General features: G+C 39.9%; 1 pseudogene; it reads left to right on the plus strand.

Moving 5' to 3' along the window:
• The first annotated feature begins 4,641 nt into the window (after positions 1–4,641).
• On the plus strand, positions 4,642–8,059 carry LOC109203814 (olfactory receptor 1500-like; annotated as a pseudogene).
• The last annotated feature ends 450 nt before the right edge of the window (positions 8,060–8,509 follow it).

An 8,509-nucleotide genomic window follows, 5' to 3' on the forward strand; every position in this document is an offset into this window, starting at 1 on the left:
GATGCAGAGATGTACTTAAAATGACTCCGGAATTGTGACCAAATCCTTAGACTAGACTGTACCACGGGGTTTTTTTGTGAAATGAGAAGGCTTAAGTGGTAGTGGAGAGAACAATAAAGCTTCTAAGGATGAGGAAGTGCATGACAGGCGCTCCAGTTTACACCACAGCAATTCTTGAGATTCAAGCCAATAGTAAAATAAAAAGTTAGGCAAGGCAAGACCACCATCAAACGTCAGTCTCTGTAATAATGATTTCCTCACCATGGGATGTTTCCCTCCCCACAAAAACGATATAACTAGCTGGTCTAACTTTTTGAAGAAAGCTTTAGGTAAAAATATAGGAATACTCTGAAACAGAAATAACAATCGAGGCAAAATGTTCATCTTTACAGCATTGATCCGACCAATTAGGGACAAAGGTAGTGAATTCCATCTCTGAAAATCTGATTGAATTTGAGTGATTAAAGGGGAGAAATTGGAAGAGCATAAAGAAGACAAAGTACGAGTTACGTTAACTCCCAAATATTTAAAGCCGGCAGAGCTAAGTCTAAAAGGAATGTCAGATTGTTTAAGTGTAAGACTTAAAGAATTTATTTTAAGAAGATTTATTTTGTAACCTGACAGAGAGCCGAACTTGTTTAATAGAGACACAATTGATGGTATCAGAAACATATAGAAGCAGGTCATCTGCATATAAAGACAATTTTAAGTCAAGGCCTGACCGGGAAATACCATGAAAATGAGGAAGGGCCTTCAAAGCTATAGATAGGGGTTCAATTACAATAGCAAAAAGTAGGGGGGACAGGGGGCAACCCTGTCTCGTGCCGCATGACAATGAGAAATAGCCAGAGGAAACACCATTTGTATAGACACTGGCTTGGGGTGCCTTGTACAGCAGTCGAATCCATGAAATGAATCTGTCCTTGAAACCAAATCTTTGTAAGACCGCAAAGAGAAAGCTCCACTCTACACGATCGAAAGCTTTCTCAGCGTCATGTGAGATAACTACTTCTGGATTAGTGGTCGAGTGTTGGGAAAGAATGACATTCAAAAGCATGCGAACATTAAAGAACAGCTGGCGGCCTTTAATAAAGCCATTCTGTTCATCTGAAATAATAGTAGGAAGAACCTTTTCAAGGCCAACTGCTAAAATTTTAGCCAAGACTTTAACATCCACATTCAGCAGTGAAATAGGCCTATATGAGGTGCAAGACGTAGGATCCTTACCCTTCTTTAAAAGAACAGTAATTAGTGCTTGAGACAATGTAGGGGGCAATAGACCATGTTCAAAAGATTCATTATACACTGAAAGAAGTAGTGGGGCTAACTTGTCTATAAATGTTTTAAAAAATTCAACTGAGAACCCGTCAGGTCCTGGTGCCTTACTATTGTGCTTGGCCTTGATTACATGCACAATTTCATCCAACCTAAAAGGGGCATCTAATTGTACAGCTATAACAGGATCGACAGTGGGCATTGTAAGACCGTTAAAAAAAGAATCCACCTCAGAGGCGTCAGCAGCAGATTCAGATTCATATAGGGAGGAATAATACTTCTTAAACAACTCATTTACTTCCTTTGAATCAGAGACCAAGTTGCCTGCCGTATCTTTAATTTGAGAAATTAATCGAGAAGAGGCCTGACGTTTTAACTGATGGGCCAAAAGCCTTCTGGGCTTATCACCATGTTCATAATATGTCGCACGCGCACGAAGTAAAAGGCGCTCAGCATCTGCCGTAGAAAATAAATCAAATTCGGTCCGCAAGTCAAGTCGTCTTTTATGCAAATCAGGAGTGGGACTGGCTACAACCTGTCCATCTATGTCACAAATTTGTGTAGTCAAAGTTTGAAGTTTGGCTTTGTGGTTTTTAGTGAATGGGCAGAGAAAGAAATTATTTGCCCATGCACATATACTTTAAGAGATTCCCAAAGCAATGACCTCGTAACAGTATCGCTGTCGTTAAACACCATAAATTCATCAATTGAGGATTTGATAAAGGTAACAAATCCCTCATCCGAAAACAACAAAGAGTTAAATCTCCAGGGTGAGGAAAAAGAGGACTGGGCTATGAGCTTGATGTCAACGCTAAGTGGTGCGTGATCGGAAATGACAATTGGATGATATGTAGATGACAGTACTTTTGGAATAAGGGAACCGTCCACAAAAAAATAATCAATCCGCGAAAAGGACTGATGTACCTGAGAAAAGAAAGAGTACGCTCTGGTAGTAGGGTTAGAAAACCTCCAGGGATCTACAAAACCATTCTGAAACATTGGTACATTGTACATGGTGCCTACAACAACCAAATATCTCCCGTTTTTGTCAGCTTTAATCTCAGAGGCTGTAAACTGTACCCTTCTGTTTATTAAGATCGCCACCCCCTGGCTTTTGAATTAAACATTGAATGGAATGTATGTCCCACCCATGGGCACCTGAGCCTAAGATGATCCCTATTTCGCAAATGGGTCTCTTGCAAAAACATTACATCACTCTTTAGACATTTAAGATGCGAGAATATTTTAGATCGTTTAATTGGGCTATTCATACCTTTGACATTCCAAGTTAAAAATCTAATACCACTATTACCTAAGGACTGACCTGAAGTGCTGATCATTGCAGAAAGATAAAAGAGAAAATACTTATTTCTTCACCCCCAAAGAAAGAACAAGTGGGAAAAACACATTTACACAAACACACAAACCAAAACCACAACAACAGAAGTACAGCTTCAGAATAAAAATAATAATAACACGTCAAACACACCGTGCCGCCTCCCCCCTGCACAGCAAAAGCCCCCATCCCCAAACGATGGAGACGGCAGTGCACGCTCCCACCTGGATCAATCTGAACAAAAACGCTCCCGACTACAAAACGAACTGTGTCAAACTAAAGCTCCAACAGTCATTTCTGAATAAATTAAAAGGCACAAATAAAATAAAAATAACACAATTATATTTTACTATTAGACAGGTAAAACAAAACAAGTGTTTGGCAGAGTAACAAACTTACCTTACCACAATGATGTTTGGATCTGGATCATTTGCCATTTCAAACAAACAAAAAAAATAAACATTGTCCCGCTATGTTTTTATCGAGTGGTTATTGTCTTAATATATTCCTTGGCCTCTTCTGGCGAGACGAAGTCGCGCTGCATTCCTTGATAAGTGATCCGTAGCCTTGCCGGATAGAGGATCCCAAATCGGACTCCCTGGATGCCGCGAAGCTGCCGACGGACCTCATTGAAAGCCGCATGGGCCCGCGCTAGCGATGTGGTCGGGGAACACAGAAATGGTCATATTATTTATCTGTACCCTCTGCAGCTCCCTGGCCTTCTGGAGAATCCTAGCACAGTCTGCGTAATAGTGCAGCTTCACAACCATAGGACGTTCATCGGTGTTAGGTTCGGTGGGCTCTGTCTACAAGCGGCTCCTTCCCAAGCTGAAATGCCTCCATCAACAGCACGGACACGTGTAGCAGACAGGATGTTCTCCTCTGGCACACCAACAATGCGTATATTATTGCGGCGAGACCTGGACTCCAAATCCTCGCATTTATTCTCCAATTTGGCCAACTCCTTTCACATCGCATTCACTTTGGCTTGGAGGTGGACAATATCATCCGTGCATGTAGAGAGAGACTGCTCCATCTCCGTAACTGTGCTTCTGAGGCCAGCGAATTCCTGCCGCCTGGTCGTTATGTCTGAGGAAAGGTCCGTTTTTAGTTGCTGTATGTCGGACCTGATAGACGTGAGATTTTCTGCAAACGCTGCCATCAGTTCCTTTTTAAACAGTGCTGAAATTTCTTCATGAAGTTCAGAGAGGAGTTCAGCCTTCGTGAACTTCTCCGTATCGACGAGCAGCGTGTCAGGCGACCCAGGCAGTGGCGAAGTTTTACCACGAGGCGGGGATGCAGTGTTAGCAGCAGGCCGCAAGTTCGGCTGAGAGGTGTTTGCGCTCTCATTAACCTTACGCAACATTCTAAACGCAAAAAGCTGTTAGGTGTAGGCTGTGTGCAGACAGGAAAAGGACCCAAAGTGCAGACTACGGAGACAGACGTGAACTCAAAACAGCTTTAATGCTGAACTCAAAAGTGTAACAAAACTAAGAATACAAAATACACTTACGTAGCCCGAACACACAGCAAGATAAGGGTAGATCGCGACAATGACAAAACTGAAACACAGGGCTTAAATACATAGAGGGAGCAATCAGGAAATGGGCAACAGGAGGGAAACACAGCTGGGGCAAATCAGGCCTAACGAAACAGGGGAAGCAAAACTAGACACATTAACATCAGACATGGACCTTCAAAATAAAACAGGAATCATAACACAGACTGAACTACAGACACAGACTGACTGGACACAGGGAGACAGCAACTGGAGTTTGTACGTGCTTTGGAATTTGTACGTGCTTTTTGGAGTTTGTACGTGCTTTGTCTCTAGGGGCCACCGCATATATTTATATATAAACATATATAAATAAAACCACTTTTTTTTTTTACATTAGTAATTCCTTTTGTGCATAATTTTATATTATTGTTAATAATAAATTAATTAAAGCAACAAAACAACCTGAAGAGCCGGTTCGGAGCCGAAAGAGCCGGCTCTTTTTAGTGAGCCGAGCCGAAAGAGCCGGTTCTCTAAAAAGAGCCGGAAATCCCATCACTACTTTACATGGCATTTATTAACTCAGCTATGGAGAACAATATCACCTTTGTGCGACCTGCATATTTTATAATAAGTGGTTTTATTGGCATACCCTAACCCTAACATTAGATATTATTTTGTCTTTCTGTGTTTTATTTACGTTCTTGAAGTTGTGGGAAACACATTAGTGATGACTGTAATAACATTGGATCATACCTTGAGAAGTCCTAAATATATTGCTGTTTTTAACCTTGCGTTTACAGACCTGTTAACAGAGATGGGCAGTTACTGTAATCCGATTACTTTTTTCAAGTAACGAGTAATGTAAGGGATTACCATTGCAAAAATGGTAATTAGCGCGGATGTACTGACCTTTAGTGATGCGCGAATCATGAACAAATCGTTCAATACTCGAGAATCACTTTACTGACTCGTGAATCATGATTCACAAGCGCAACTGACTCACTGACTCATCCCTATTGCTGTTAGCAATCTAATTTCACTAGTAGAAATATATCTAGCTTCTAATTCAAATTGTGAAGAAAAACACAACATCCAGTATCTTAACAAAAACATTTCTGCTCTGAACTGGAAGAAAAAACCCTGAGTAGAAGCTCACATCAAGACAATAGCTCCTCGGTTCACAGTAGCAACGCTCTGCTAACATGCTAAGAGCACATTTGAGCTACTCACCCCCTCCATTCCTGCGCTGCCGCTGAATCGTAGGGGAAGCAAATCACTCGTGACTCACTAACTCCCTCCCTCCTGTGCTGAATCGTAGCGTAAGCAAATCACTCAGGACTCACTAACCCCCTCCCTCCTGTGCTGAATCGTAGTGTAAGCAAATCACTCAGGACTCACTCACCCCCTCCCTCCTGTGCTGAATCATAGAGCGAGCGAATCACTCATGACTCGCTAACCCCCTCCCTCCTGTGCTAAATCATAGAGCGCACGAATCACTCACTCACTCACCCCCTCCCTCCTGGCTCGCAGCTACTTCTTCTTCTTCTTCGTTGGCAACCAATGTTAAGGCGCACTACCGCCCCCTGGCTCACAGCTCAGTGGACATTTAGATGAGAAAATATATATTTGACACATGTAAGGAAAATACTAATAAAATAAAAATAAACAAAAGAAATGTTCCTTTTAGAAATTCTTTTGCACTTTTTGGCTATATAAAATAGTTGTTTTCTTTAAGAATCACTCATCTTAGCAGTAGGATTTACATTAAAAGAGAAAAAAAATAAAGTTTGAGTGAAAATGTACATTTTTTGCACTCTCTGGTCAACTGACTCAGTGACTCAAATGACTCAAAAAACCCGATTCACTTTGGTGAGTGACTCATTAAAACTCGATTCAGTAAAAAGAATCAAATTTACCATCACTACTGACCTTATTTTGAGTTTGATTCCATAAAAAGTGACAAAAACATTAGTGTCCGTTGTGCGTGGGAAGAAAACTTCTTTTTACAGCGAAAAAACCCCCTTAAACTTCCAAGCAAGCACCGAGTGCGCTACGACTGTAATGGGAAATTCACAGAGAAACTCGCGGAGTCTTCAACTGACCGCTGCGGCACACTTGCACCAGGGCAAACCTCCGCCTACCAGTGTTGCCAACTCCTCAGTAAGGAAAATCGCTATTGGCTGTCCTAAAAGTCGCTAGAAGTCGCTAAATGACGTCATCACCTAATTTGCATAATTGGTCACGCTAATATAATTGTAACCTATGTTGTTGGAGAGAGAAATAACATCGTGGAAGAGACATAAAGTGAGTAAAAAACGTCCTAAATGCATTTAGAGTTTATTTAGAACTGCAAATTAAATTTCTTTTAGCAATTATTGTTTTTTTAATGTCACAATTCCAACCCTGCTCCTTTACCCGGGCTTGGACCGGCAAAAGTGACCCAAAATAGGCACTCTGGTGGAGTTACTTTGTGTGTGTGTGTGTCTATAAGTAGTTTTAAACCTTGTGATCCACAAAACAGCATAAGAGTAAAAGATTAAAAGAAGAACTGACTGCGTTACAGCACCCGCTGCTTGTTGAGAGTAAAAGCGATACGCGCTTTCACGTCTTTTTTTAGCGACTTTTTATAGAAAAAAAGTCGCTAGGGGGTCTGAAAACTCGCTAAATATAGCGACAAAGTCGCTAAGTTGGCAACACTGCCGCCTACCCCAGTCCTGCTTTACGGGTGAAAATAGAGCAACTAGTCTTTGACTTTATTTATTTTCTGCTGTGTTTTACTTGCATCTATTTGAAAGAGTGAGTGTAAACACAAAAAAATATTTTATTTTATGTGCTGGAATGTGCAGAAAATAGGTTTAAATGTTAAACAAATTTCTTCCAGTCAGAGAATGTTGCATATAATTTCATTTTTGCTTGATGCATAAAGTTAAAAGATTAAAACTAATAAAACAAGTTTTAAGAAGAGACTTTTCCATTTGATTACATTTTGTATGATGGATTATGCAGAAAAAATAGAATTGGGCTGAAAGATCTATCGCTTTATCACCTATTCAGGTTGTAAATTGTGTTTTTTAAAAAGTAACTAAGTAACTAAGTAATTAATTACTTTTGAAAATAAGTAATCAGTAAAGTAACGGGATTACTTTTTGGAGGAAGTAATCAGTAATTAGTAACTGATTACTTTTTTCAAGTAACTTGACCAACACTGCCTATTAAGTACCTCTTCTTTGATGCCAAAGGTTCTTGACATTTTTCTGTTAGACCATTATTATATTTCATACAATGACTGCTTGACTTTCATGTTTTTCAGCTTTACTTTTTATGCGATGCAGGCTTTTAATCTGGTTGTATTGTCATTTGACAGAGTCATGGCTATCATGTACCCGCTGCACTATCAAATGAGAGTGAGCCACAAGCTCATTTGATCTCCGATCGCTTTTTTCTGGCTTTTTGCCATAACTCTTATACTCGTTGCAGTTGGCCTTCTCACAAGACTTTCTTTTTGTAAGTCTGTTGTTATCCAGAGCTATTTCTGTGATCACGGTCCTATGTATCGTCCTGGCTGCAATGATGTCACCCACAATCGTGCAATTGCTGGTTTGGCACCAATTCTAATTCTTGGGTTTCCACTGGCATTTATCGTAGGAAGTTATTGCTGTATTGGCTATTCTTTGTCAAAAATTTCAACATTTAGGGAAAGAGTGAAAGCTTTCAAAACCTGTACAGGTCACCTTTCATTAGTGGCAATTTATTTCCTTCCTATTACATTTGTGTATATCTTTGGGAATGTAATACATCCAAATGCTAGAATCATAAGCCTTTCGATTACCACTGTATTGCCTCCCATGTTAAACCCGATTATCTATGTTCTTCAGACACAGGAGATCAAAGAATCAGTAAAGCTGTTGCAAACTAGAGCGCAGTTTGGAATTGCAACGAAATACTGATAAGAATTTAGACTTGAACTTGTGCAGTGCCCAGTACCATGTAATGTAAGTTTTTTTAAAGCTGAAAATGTTGACCAAGTATTTTATATAGAATACTGCATCTTAGAGCATTTTAAGACACATCTAATGTATTAGTCTTCATATCCAATGTTAAAAATACTGAAGTATGTATTTGTCACTGTTATGAGATTCTATGTTTTTATGTGTTTTATTCTTTGTTTTATTATCTTTTAATATTCAAGCATATTGTAAAGTGTTTATATATTTCACAGAATTTGCTGTACTTTCCCATGTCACAAGATTCGATGTATTGCTCCATTGTCATGCAACCCGACAGTGAACTCTGCAATACATATAGTTTAAGCAGGAAACAGATGCGGGTCACCCAGACTACAATAGAAAACGGATGAGGCACCTAAACCACAACAGGAAAACAGATGCGCGACTCCC

Source organism: Oreochromis niloticus, linkage group LG10, assembly GCF_001858045.2.
Source record: "Oreochromis niloticus isolate F11D_XX linkage group LG10, O_niloticus_UMD_NMBU, whole genome shotgun sequence".
Taxonomy (NCBI): Eukaryota; Metazoa; Chordata; class Actinopteri; order Cichliformes; family Cichlidae; genus Oreochromis; species Oreochromis niloticus.